The 12,885-nt window shown below is 48.3% G+C and overlaps 1 protein-coding gene and 1 pseudogene across 1 annotated transcript in view; one reads left to right on the plus strand and one right to left on the minus strand.

The window, feature by feature from the left end:
* The window catches only part of LOC137349252 (zinc finger protein 229-like), a 725,490-nt gene that overhangs the window by 279,869 nt on the left and 432,736 nt on the right, over nucleotides 1–12,885 (minus strand). The window lies entirely within an intron of this gene.
* LOC137349255 (zinc finger protein 84-like) lies at nucleotides 7,547–12,598 on the plus strand (annotated as a pseudogene).

The following is a 12,885-nucleotide window of genomic DNA, read 5'->3' on the forward strand; positions in this document are numbered from 1 at the left end:
CAGATTCTGTCCCATCACCTTCAACATCTAGTGTTTTAGTGTAATTTATACATTAAGTTTACGGTTTCTCAAAATTTCTATGCATCATTACGGCCTCAATATTTCTGTATTGTACATCTTCTTGTTCTTTGCAATTAATAATTTCTCTTAAAATTAAAACTATTACATTGTATTGTCTTGGTAGCAAGACTCTTGATTAACCGGAATTTGATTAACTGGCACCTCTCAGGTGTGACACATGCTGGATAACAAAGCTTTTACTGTACCACAAAAAGCAAGAGACCTGGTACTGAGCCCTGTGGAACCCCACTGGAAACAGGCTTCCAGTCACGGTTCAGTTCCAGATGTGATTAACAGCAGCAATTACAGCAGAATCCACTCTCTGCAGTTATATGTAAAATTGCTGGTGTCTCAGCAGGTGGGATGACTGAGTGAATCCCCTCACACACACACAGAGCAGGTGAATGGTCTCTCCCCAGTGTGAACTCACTGGTGTCTCAGCAGGGTGGATGAGAGAGCGAATCTCTTCCCACACACAGAGCAGGTGAGTGGCCTTTCCCCAGTGTGAGTACGTTGGTGTGTCTGTAGATCCCTTGCACTTTTAAGGCTCTTCTCACAGTCAGAACATATAAACGGCCATTTCCCAGTGTATATACAGACTGGATGAACATGCAAATCCCTTCCCACACATGGAGCAGGTGAATAGCCTCTCCCCAGTGTGGGTGTGTTGGTGTATACAGAGGCTGCAGGAACATGTAAATCCCTTCCCACACATGGAGCAGGTGTTTGGCCTCTCCCCAGTGTCAGTGTGTCGGTAAGTTTCCAGCCGAGATGGGAAATTGAATCCCTTCCCACAGTCCCCACATTTCCACAGTTTCTCTGTCGTGAGGGTGTCTTTGTCTCTCGCCAGGTTGGATGATCAGTTGAAGCCTCGTCCACACACAGAACACGTGTACAGTTTCGCCCCGCTGTGAATGGTGTGATGTTTTTTTCAGGCTGTGTAAATGGTTAAAGCTCTTTCCACAGTCAGTCACTGGAACACTCTCACTCGGGTGTGTGTGTGTCTCGGTGCTTTTCCAGTCACACTGATGTTTGAAATCTTTTCCCACAGACAGAACTGACGAACATTTCTCCTTCCACATTCAAAGCCAGGTGACATTCATGTCCTGATTAATCCAGTGACTCTCTCAGATCGTGATGTGATGTTTGGTTCCAGTTTCCTGTCTGCAAATCCTTCCTTTCTAATACCCTGTAAAAGGAGTTGACAAAAGCCATCACTGTCAGTACAGGATAGAAATTCACAACATTCTCTCCTCCTGCTTCCTGGCCCAGGTAGGCTTCGTATGCTGCACATTGTTCTTTGTTTTATCTCCTCAGGCCAAAGAACAGTACAGCACAGGAACAGGCCATTCGGCCCTCCAAGCCTGCGCCGATCTTGATGCCTGCCTAAACTAAAACCTTCTGCACTTCCGGGGTCCGTATCCCTCTATTCCCTTCCTATTCATGTATTTGTCAAGATGTCTCTTAAACGTCTCTATGGTACCTGCTTCCACCACCTCCCCCGGTAACAAGTCCAGGCAATCACCACCCTCTGGGTAAAGAACTTGCCTCGCACATCCCCTCTAAACGTTGCCCCTCTCACCTTAAACCTATGTCCCGTAGGAACTGACTCTTCCACCCTGGGAAAAGGTTTCTGACTATCCACTCTGTCCATGCCACTCATAACTTTGTAAACCTCTATCATGTCGCCCCTCAACCTCCGTCGTTCCAGTGAAAACAATCCGAGTTTATCCAACCTCTCCTCATAGCTAATGCCCTCCAGACCAGGCAACATCCTGGATTATCCTTGCTACCCTTCTTAAACAAAGGACCAACATTGGCTATTCTCCAGTCCTCTGGGACCTCACCAGTAGCCAATGAGGATGCAAAGATTTCTGTCAAGGCCCCAGCAATTTCTTCCCTTGCCTCTCTCAGTATTCTTGGGTAGATCCCATCAGGCCCTGGGAACTTATCTACCTTAATGCTCTGCAAGACACCCAACACCACCTCCTTTTTGATAATGAGATGACTGAGACTATCTACACTCCCTTCCCTCGGCTCATCATCCCAAGTCCTTCTCCTTGGTGAATACTGATGCAAAGTACTCATTTAGTACCTCGCCCATTTCCTCTGGCTCCACACATAGATTCCCTGCTCTGTCCTTGAGTGGGCCAACCCTTTCCCTGGTTACCCTCTTGCTCTTGAAATACATATAAAAAGCCTTTGGATTTTCCTTAATCCTGTTTGCCAATGGCTTCTCATGACCCCTTTTAGCCCTCCTGACTCTTTGCTTAAGTTCCTTCCTACTATCATTATATTCCTCAAGTGCTTCGTCTGTTCCTAGCCTTCCGGCCCTTACAAATGTTTCCTTTTTCTTTTTGATGAGGCTCACAATATCCCGCGTTATCCAAGGTTCCCGAAACTTGCCAAACTTATCCTTCTTCCTCACAGGAACATGCTGGTCCTGGATTCTAATCAACTGACGTTTGAAAGACTCCCACATGTCAGATGTTGATTTCCCCTCAAACAGCTGCCCCCAATCTAAATTCTTCAGTTCCTGCCTAATATTGTTATAATTAGCCTTCCCCCAATTTAGCACCTTCACCCGAGGACTACTCTTATCCTTATCCACAAGTACCTTAAAACTTATGGAATTATGGTCACTGTTCCTGAAATGCTCCCCCACTGAAATTTCGACCACCTGGCCGGGCTCATTCCCCAATACCAGGTCCAGTACGGCCCCATTCCTAGTTGGACTATCTACATATTGTTTCAAGAAGCCCTCCTGGATGCTCCTTACAAATTCTGCCCCATCCAAGCCCCTAGCACGAAGTGAGTCCCAGTCAATATAGGGGAAGTTAAAATCACCCACCACTGCCACCCTGTTACCTTTACATCTTTCCAAAATCTGTCTACATATCTGCTCCTCAACCTCCCGCTGGCTGTTAGGAGGCCTGTAGTAAACCCCCAACATCGTGACTGCACTCTTCCTATTCCTGAGCTCCACCCATATTGCCTCGCTGCATGGCCCTTCCGAGGCGTCCTCCCGCAGTACAGCTGTGATATTCTCCTTAACCAGCAATGCAACTCCCCCACCCCTTTTACATCCCCCTCTATCTCGCCTGAAGCTTCTAAATCCTGGAACATTTAGCTGCCAATCCTGTCCTTCCCTCAACCAAGTCTCTGTAATAGCAACAACATCATAGTTCCAAGTACTAATCTAAGCTCTAAGTTCATCTGCCTTACCTGTTATACTTCTTGCATTGAAACAAATGCACTTCAGACCACCAGTCCTGCTGTTCTCCACTACATCTCCCTGCCTGCTCTTCCTCTTAGTCTTACTGGCCTTATTTACCAGTTCCCCCTCATTTATTTCACTTGCTGTCCTACTGTTCTGGCTCCCACCCCACTGCTACACTAGTTTAAACCCTCCTGAGTGACGCTAGCAAACCTCGCAGCCAGGATATTTTTGCCCCTCCAGTTTAGATGCAACCCGTCCTTCTTGTACAGGTCCCATCTGTCCCTGAAGAGATCCCAATGGTCCAGATATCTGAAACCCTCCCTTCTACACCAGCTGTTCAGCCACGTGTTTAGCTGCACTATCTTCCTATTTCTAGCCTCACTGGCACGTGGCACAGGGAGTAATCCTGAGATTATAACCCTAGAGGTCCTGTTTTTTCAACTTTCTCCCTAACTCCCTAAACTCCCCCTGCAGGACCTCATCACTCTTCCTGCCTATGTCGTTGGTACCGATGTGTACCACAACCTCTGGCTGTTCACCCTCCCGCTTCAGAATGCCCCCTGTCCGTTCAGAGACATCCTTGACCCTGGCACCAGGGAGGCAACATACCATCCTGGAGTCTCTTTCACGTCCACAGAAGTGCCTATCTATGCCCCTGACTATAGAGTCCCCTATAACTATTGCTTTTCTGCACTTTGTCCCTCCCTGCTGAACAACAGTGCCAGCCGTGGTGCCACTGCTCTGGCTGCTGCTGTTTTCCCCTGATAGGCCATCCCCCGCAACAGTATCCAAAACGGTATACTTGTTAGAGAGGGGGATAGCCACAGGGGATTCCTGCACTGACTGCCTGCCCCTTGTAGCGGTCACCCATCTATCTGCCTGCACCTTGGGTGTAACCACTTCTCTAAAACTCCTGTCTATGACACTTTCTGCCACCTGCATGCTCCTAAGTGCATCCAGTTGCCGCTCCAACCGATCCATGCGGTCTGTGAGGAGCTGCAACTGGATACACTTCCTGCAGACATAGTCATCCGGAACGCTGGAAGCGTCACAGACCTCCGACATCTCACAGGTGAAGCACTTCACCCCTCTAATTGTCATTTCTCGCACTAATTAGTTAATTAATATAAAATAAATAAATACCCGCGGGAGATGGCTCGGAGAGCATCTGCAGCGCACTGTCGGCAATGCTGCATGCCTTTATTTAAACCACTGCAAAAAAAAAAAACCCTTAACAAATGTAATCACCTCTAAGTCTGCCAAATGATGCTTCACCTCCCGAAGGACGTGGATGAGCTTTCCGGACGTCGATGGTGGGCACTGTGGAAATGGCTTATTACCTGCACCAGATTCCACCCCCCCTCCCCCCCCCCCTTTACCCCCCTTCCACCCCCCCCCCACCCCCGTCCCCTTCCCTGCTCCACCCTCTCAGCTCACCCCCTCACAACCCCGTCCCAGCCCGCCCCCCCCTCGCACCATCTTCACCCCGCACCCCCTTCCCCTGCACCCCCCCCTGACCCCCTCCCTCTACCCCTCCCCCTTGCATCCCCTCCTCCCACCGGCACCATCCTACACCTGTGTAGGGGCCCCAACAACCCCACTGCCTTGTGGGCGTCTCGGGAGAGACCAAGGCTAAGGGAGTAAACCCTAACAGAAAATCCGGAGCGGAACCCCGTAGGCGGTCATGTGTCACCTTTGGCATGTTTCCGGCAGTTCCTGCAGCCATACTGGTGCCAAACGTCGTGTCCTGCACTCCTTTGGACCCCACCAGAAAGGCCGAGAGGGGGGTTGTGACGACTGGGCAACTCTCAACCTCCATAAATTTGCCCAGGCATGCGCCATGGAGAGGTCACTCCATAGTTGCCTCACAGCGACTGAAACAACACGGAAGGCAGCAGTTATTGGCCTTTATAGCCACTCCAGGCGCTGCTTCACAAACCACTGACCACCTCCAGGCGCGTATCCATTGTCTCTCGAGATAAGGAGGCCCAAAGAAGAGAAAGAAGAAGAAATAAATACTTATTAAATCCTTACTAAATTGTTATAATTAACTATGTGGTTCCTAGTGCTAGATTTCTACTATAAATATTAAATGCTAACTAAATACAGTAATCTCCTCCCTCTGGTTTAGTTACTCGACTTATTAATTAGCTAATTAGGGTTTTAATCAATTTTTACCAATGTTTTATTTTCAAATTTAGTACAAATTCCCAACCAGCCAATCAGGTCACAGCTTTCCTGTGCCGTCACTTTTCAGTTTTTTTTTACCAGAAGTAAGTTTTTTATACTCACCGGTCCGGAACTCCGCCCTCCGAGTCTTCTCTGTGAATGTTGATGCAATATAGTCCAACACTCACAGCAACCTACAATCCACATACATTACCAGGATAGTGAGACAGAATTTAGAAACATTCACTGACACGACTGCATTGAAATACCCCAGGATGAAAAGGGGGAACAGTGTCTATGCCTGCCCTGATATCCCCCCAGGCCTGTTACTCAAACCACCACACACCTGCCAGTCTCCAACTCAACCTAGCAGCTTGAAGCTTCCCGCACCTTGAGGCAGCCCTGCCAGGTGTGGCAATATCCAAGGGAAGTCTTTATGACTGAGCTAAGTTTCGTTTAATGTTTTGGGCTTTGATGTTACAGTTTATTAATCCCAGTTCCTCCAAAACAGCTGGAAATATGTTGGCCATTAACCTGGGCCTGTTACCCAGAGAAAACTCCACAGCAGCAAATGTGGTACCTGGAGGTTATTAAATGGGTTTACAGCTCACACTGTGTATTTCTCAAGCTTCCCCACCCACCCAGTTCCCATTTCTCCTCCATTTATAGACGCTCCCTGACCAGTCCCCTTTTCTGCTCCTTTTACAGACACTCCCTCACCAATCCCCATTTCTCCTCTGTTTAGAGATGCTCTCTGCCACATCTCCATTTCTCCTCCATTTAGAGACACTCCCTCACCAGTTTCGATTTCTACTCCATTTAGAGTCATCGAGTTATACAGCACAGAAACAGGCCCTTTGGCCCATCATGTCCATGCCGGTCATCAAGCACTTATCTTTTCTAATCCCACTTTCCAGCACTTGGCCTGCAGCCTTGTATGCTATGGCGTTTCAAGTGCTCATCTAAATACTTCTTAAATGTTGTGACAGTTCCTGCCTCTACCACCCCTTTGGGCAGTGTGTTCCAGATTCCAACCACCCTTTGGGTGAAAATTATTTTCCTCAAATCCCCTATAAACCTCCTGCTCCTTACCTTAAATCTGTGCCCCCTGGTTATTGACCATTCCGCTAAGGGAAAAAGTTTCTTCCTATCTATCCTATCAACGCCCCTCCTAATTTTGTATACCTCAATCAGGTCACCCCTCAGCCTTCTCTGCTCTAAGGAAAACAACCTGAGCCTATCCAGTCTCTTTTGATCGCTGAAACGCTCCAGCCCAGCGAACATCCTGGTGAATCTCCTCTGCACCCTCTCCAGTGCAATCATATCCTTCCTATAGTGTGGTGCCCAGAACTGTACACAGTACTCCAGCTGTGGCCTAACTAGCGTTTTATACAGCTCCATCATAACCTCCACGCTCTTATAATCTATGCCTCGGCTAATAAAGCAAGTATCCCACATGCCTTCCGAACTACCTTATCTACCTGCCTTCAGTGATGCTCCCTGACCAGTCCCCATTTCTCCTCCATTTAGAGACGCTCCCTGACCAGTCCCCATTTCTCCTCCAGTTAGAGACGCTCCCTGACCAGTCACCATTTCTCCTCCATTTAGAGACGCTCCCTGACCAGTCCCCATTTCTCCTCCATTTAGAGACGCTCCCTGCCTCTCCCGGATTTTGAGACACTTTCTGCTCTTTGCTGAGATTCGGGCCGGAGGGAAGCGGTGGAAGCCGCGGCTGGGGGTTGATCTTGTTGTTTGTTGTGATCTCGCTGTTTAGATTGTCTCCTGGCTCCGCACTCGGTGTGTCTGCAGCCTGCGAGCCCCGGGCTTTATTAACCCGCCTCCCTCCCACTTGCTGGAATCGCGTTCTCTGGCTCAGACCCAGCGGGCCGCGCATGCTCAGCTCATCCCACCCGTTTGGCTGATTGACGGCAGCTCCGGACCAATAGGAAGAGCGGAGGCGGGACTGGAGGACCGAGTGGCCGGTTGGTCCTCCAAGCAATCGGAGCGATACAGGGGCGGGACTAGCAGTCTCGAGCGGGCAGGGCCGCCCCTATTCTCCAGTCCCGCCCCCTCTTGCCATTGGTCAGGAGCCACCGTCAATTACCCAGACATTGTGAGCTGTCAGGTCAGAGGTCGTTGGCAAGAGAATGCGAGAGGGGCGGCAGCTGCGGGTCTTCTCCCGGCGACAGGATTAATAAACGGTAACTTTAAAGGAAACTGAGCTCAGTTATAAAGGGGCCTGGGGGAGGGAAGAACCATTTGGGACACAGCACAGGGCAGGAGGTCCCCCCTCCCCCACTCCCTGGTTCCACAAAGACTCCCCTTGGACTGGGCCACACCTGGGCAGGGCTGGCTCAAGGTGCAGGAAGCTGATAGGCTGAGCTGTGGACTGGGAGGAGTGGGGGGTTTGACTGACAGGCCTGGGGAGGGGGATATCAGGGCAGGTACACACACTGCTCCCCCTTTTCCTCCTGGGATCTTTTACTGGAGTCGCGTTGCTGAGTGTTTCTAAACTCTGTCTCCCTATCCCGGTAATGTAGGTGGATTGTAGGTTGCTGTTTCTATTTCTCTCTCCACAGATGCTGCCTGACCTGCTGAGCATTTCCATCATTTTCTCCTTTTATTTCAGATTTCCAGCATCCTCAGTATTTTGCTTTTGTTTTGTTACAGGCTCACAGAACTGAGTTGAGAAACACAGACGGACCAATTAAGAGCAGGATTGTATCGGGGTGGGTGTTGGATGCAGAACAAAGTCGGTCCCTGATGTCCTGTGTAGGTATTTTTTGTTGCATCAGTTTGATCTGAACTGGAGATGGAGGAGAAGCTGCTGGGTTTAACCCTGAGTACTTTTGAGCCCAGTCGTGCCCAACCATTTCCAATGTGAGACTGTCAAGGGAGGTACATTGGAGGGGAATGTGCAGCAGGGTGTGTGCAGGACCATCCTGGGCCAGGAGACAGGAAGGGAGAATGTTGTGAATTTGTATCCTGATTGACAGTGATGACTTTTGTAAACTCCTTTTACAAGCGTGTAAGAATGGGAAGATTTGCAGATGGGAATGTCAAGCCAAAAGTCATGTCAATATGTATCAGACTCACCGATCATCAGGGCCTGAATAACATTGGCTTTTGAATGTGGAAAGAGAAATGTTTGTCTATTCTGTCTGTGCAAAAAGATTTCAAGCATCAGTGTGACTGGAAACAAACTGAGACACGCACACACCCGAGTGAGAGTGTTCCAGTGCACTGGCTGGAAAGAGCTTAAACCAGTTACACGGCTGAAAAACATTGCATTATTCACAATAGGGAGAAACCATTGAGGTGTTTTGTGTGTGGATGAGGCTTCAACTGACCTTCCAACCTGGAGAGAGACAAGGACACCCACACCACAGAGAAACCGTGGAAATGTGGGGACTGTGGGAAGGGATTTAATCGCCCATCCAAGCTGGAAACTCATCGGCGCAGTCACACCGGGGAGAGGCCATTCACCTGCTCCATGTGTGGGAAGGGGTTCACTCAGTCATCCGACCTTCTGACACACCAGCGGGTTCACACTTGGGAGAGGCCATTTAAATGTTCTGACTGTGAAAAGAGCTTTAAAAGGAAGAGTGATCTACAGGCACACCAACGCACTCACACTGCGGAGAGGCCGTTCACTTGCTCTGAGTGTGGGAAGGGATTCACTCGGTTATCCCACTTGCTGAATCATCAGCGAGTTCACACTGGGGAGAGGCCGTTTAAATGTTCTGACTGTGAGAAGAGCTTTAAAAGGAAAAGTGATTTGCAGACACACCAACACGCTCACACTGGGGAGAGGCCATTCACCTGCTCTGAGTGCGGGAAGGGATTCAGTCAGTTATACAAGCTTCTGACACACCAACGCACTCACACTGGGGAGAGGCCGTTCACCTGCTCAGTGTGTGAGAAGGGATTCACTCAGTTAACCAACCTGCTGACACACCAGCGAGTTCACACTGGGGAGAGGCCGTTTAATTGTTCGAACTGTGAGAAGAGCTTTAAAAGGAAAAGTGATCTACAGACACATCAACGCACTCACACTGCGGAGAGGCCGTTTACCTGCTCTGAGTGTGGGATGGGATTCACTCAGTTATCCAACCTGCTGACACACCAGCGAGTTCACACTGGGGAGAGGCCATTTACCTGCTCAGAGTGTGGGAAGGGATTCACTCAGTCATCCAACCTGCTGAGACACCAGCGCGTTCACACTGGGGAGAGACCATTCACCTGCTCTGAGTGTGATAAGGGATTCACTGAGTTATCCACCCTGCTGAGACACCAGCGAGTTCACACTGGGGAGAGGCCGTTCATCTGCTCTGAGTGTGAGAAGCGATTCACTGACTCATCCACCCTGCTGAGACACCAGCGTGTTCACACTGGGTAGAGGCCGTTCACCTGCTCCGAGTGTAAGGAGGGATTCACTGATGCATCCACCCTGCTGAATCACCAGCGAGTTCACACTGGCGAGAGGCCGTTTAAATGTTCTGACTGTGAGAAGAGTTTTAAAAGCGCAGCAGATCTACAGACACACCAGCGAGTTCACACTGGGGAGAGATCATTCACCTGCTCCGAGTGTGAGAAGGGATTCATTCGATCATCCCATCTGCTGAGACACCAGCGAGTTCTGCAGGAGTTGGTATCTGCTGTTGCTGCTGTTAACTACATCGACAACTGAATCGTGACTGGAAGCCTGTTTCCAGTGGGGTTCCACAGTGCTCAGTACCAGGTCCCTTGCCTTTTGTGGTATATATCAGTAATTTAGACTTATATTTTGGGAGCATGTTTAAGAAGTTTACAGATGAGACAAAAAGTGGCCGTGTGGTTGACAGTGAGGAAGAAAGCTATAGACTGCAGGAAGATATCAATGGACTGGTCAGGTAGGCAGTTGGGTTAATTAAAGAAAACCAGCATGGATTTCTTGAGGAAAAATAATGTTTAACTAACTTGCTGGAGTTTTTTGAGGAGGTAACAGAGAAGGTTGTTGAGGGCAATGCTGTTGATGTGGTGCACATGTACTTTCAAAAGGATTTTGGTGCAATACCACGCAATAGACCTGTGAGCAAAGTTATAGCTGATGGATTAAAAGGGACGGTATCAACATGGATATGGAATTGGCTGAGTGACAGGAAACAAAGAGTAGTGGTTAATGGATGTTTCAAGGGCTGCAGGAAGGTTTGTAGTGGAGTTCCCCAGGGATCAGTGTTGGGACCCTTGCTTTTCCTGATGTATATTAATGACCTAGACCTTGGTGTAACGGCACAATTTCAAAGTTTGGAGATGATATGAAACGTGGAAGCATTGTGAACTGTGAAGAGGATAGTGTAGAACTTCAAAAGGACAGACAAGTTGGTGGAATGGGCAGACAGGTGGCAGATGAAGTTCAATGCAACGAAATGTGAAGTGATTAATATTGGTAGGAAGATCATGGAGAGACAATATAAAATAAAGGGTACAATTCTAAAGTGGATGCAGGAGCAGAGGGATCTGGGTGTATTTGTGCAAAATGTCGTTGAAGGAGGCAGGACAGGTTGAGAGAGCAGTTAATAAAGCATACAGTATCCTGGGCTTTATTAATAGGGGCAGATTGTACAAGAGCAAGGGGGTTATGTTGAATTTGTATAAGACACTAGTTCGGCCTCAGCTGGAGTATTGCATCCAGTTCTGGGTGCCGCGCTTTAGGAAAGATGTGAGGGCATTGGAGAAAGTAGAGAAAGGATTCACAGGAATGGTTCCAGGGCTGAAGAACTTCAGTTATGAAAATAGATTGGAGAAGTTAGGACTGTTTTCCTTGGAGAAGAGAAGGTTGAGAGGTGATTTGATAGAGGTATTCAAAATCATGAGGGGTCTGGACAGAATAGAGAGAGAGAGAAACTGTTCCCACTCGTGAAAGGATCGAGAACGAGAGGACATGGATTTAAAGTAATTGGTAAGAGTAGCAGAAGCGACATGAGGAAAAACTTTTCATGCAGCAAGTGGTTAAGGCCTGGAATGCACTGACTGAGATATGTGGTGGAGGCAGGTTCAATTGAAGCGTTCAAAAGGGAATTAGACTGTTATATGAAAAGGAAGAATGAACAGAGAAGGCAAGGAAATGGAACTAGGCGAATTGCTTTTTTGAAGAGCCGGTGCAGACAAGATGGACCGAATGGCCTCCTTCTGTGCTGTACCAATTCTGTGATTCTGTGAAAATGGCAAATGGAATTTAATCCAGAAAAGTGTGAGGTAATGCAATTAGGGAGAGTTTAAAAGGCAAGGGAATACATAATAAATGGTGGGATACTGAGCAGTGTAGAGGAACAGAGGGACCTTGGAGTGCATGTCCACAGATCCCTGAAGGTGGCTAGACAGGTAGATAAGGTGGTTAAGAAGGCATACGTGATGCTTGCTTCTATTGGCCGAGGCATTGGATGCAAGAGCTGGGAGGTTATACTGGAACTTTATAAAACACTGGTTAGGCTACAGCTGGAGTACTGTGCGCAGTTCTGGTCACTGCATTACAGGAAGAGTGTGATTGCATTAGAGAGGGTACAGAGGAGATTTACATGGGTGTTGCCAGGTTTGGAGAATTTTAGCTGTGAGGAAAGATTGGTTAGGCTGGGGTTGTTTTCTTTGGAACAGAGGAGGCTGAGGTGTATAAAATTATGAGGAGCTGAGATCGAGTGGATAGGAAGGAGATATTTCCATTATCAGAGAGGTCAATAACCAGGGGGCATAGATTTACAGTAATTGGCAGAAGGATTGGAAGACAGTTGTGAAATCTTTTCACCCAGAGGGTTGGGGTTTGGTGTCTGGAACTCACTGTCTGAAAGGGTGATCGAGGCAGCAACCCTCATCACATTTAAAAAGTACTTGGATATGAAATTGAGGAGCCGTAACCTATGAGGCTACAGACCAAGAGCTGGAAAGTGGGATGAGGCTGGATAACTCTTAATGGTCAGCACAGACATGATGGGCTGAATGGCCCCCTTCTGTGCTGTAACTTTTCTCTGTTTCTATTAGAACAGTTGGGGTTTGTTTTTGCTGATGTGAAAAATCCCTTTAACTTGGCTGGAGTTTAATATTCTGGATAAATGTTAAATAAATCAGCTTTTTTAAAAACACATTGTTGTAGATTTTTGTCTTTCCCACCTGAGTGTTTAGCATCACCTGGCTGGAGCTCAGAAAGGACAATGGGGGGGGGGGGGGGGGGGGAGGATCGTACCGCAGGAACAGAACTTCAGCCTGAACACAGTCCTTCAGGATCACACTGGCATTTTGGTCTTTCTCGTCTCTCCTCACTGACAGCAAAGTCTCCGTGTGGGTTAATCCTGAGGCCTGTAAGAAATGTGTCCCAGCCGCTCTCTTCCATGGTTCAGAGCTCCTGGGCACGGAACAGAAGGCTCCTTTACAACTGTGTTTAGAGTCAGGAAGAACAACAGTGA

This window comes from Heterodontus francisci, chromosome 34 (assembly GCF_036365525.1).
Source record: "Heterodontus francisci isolate sHetFra1 chromosome 34, sHetFra1.hap1, whole genome shotgun sequence".
NCBI lineage: Eukaryota > Metazoa > Chordata > Chondrichthyes > Heterodontiformes > Heterodontidae > Heterodontus > Heterodontus francisci.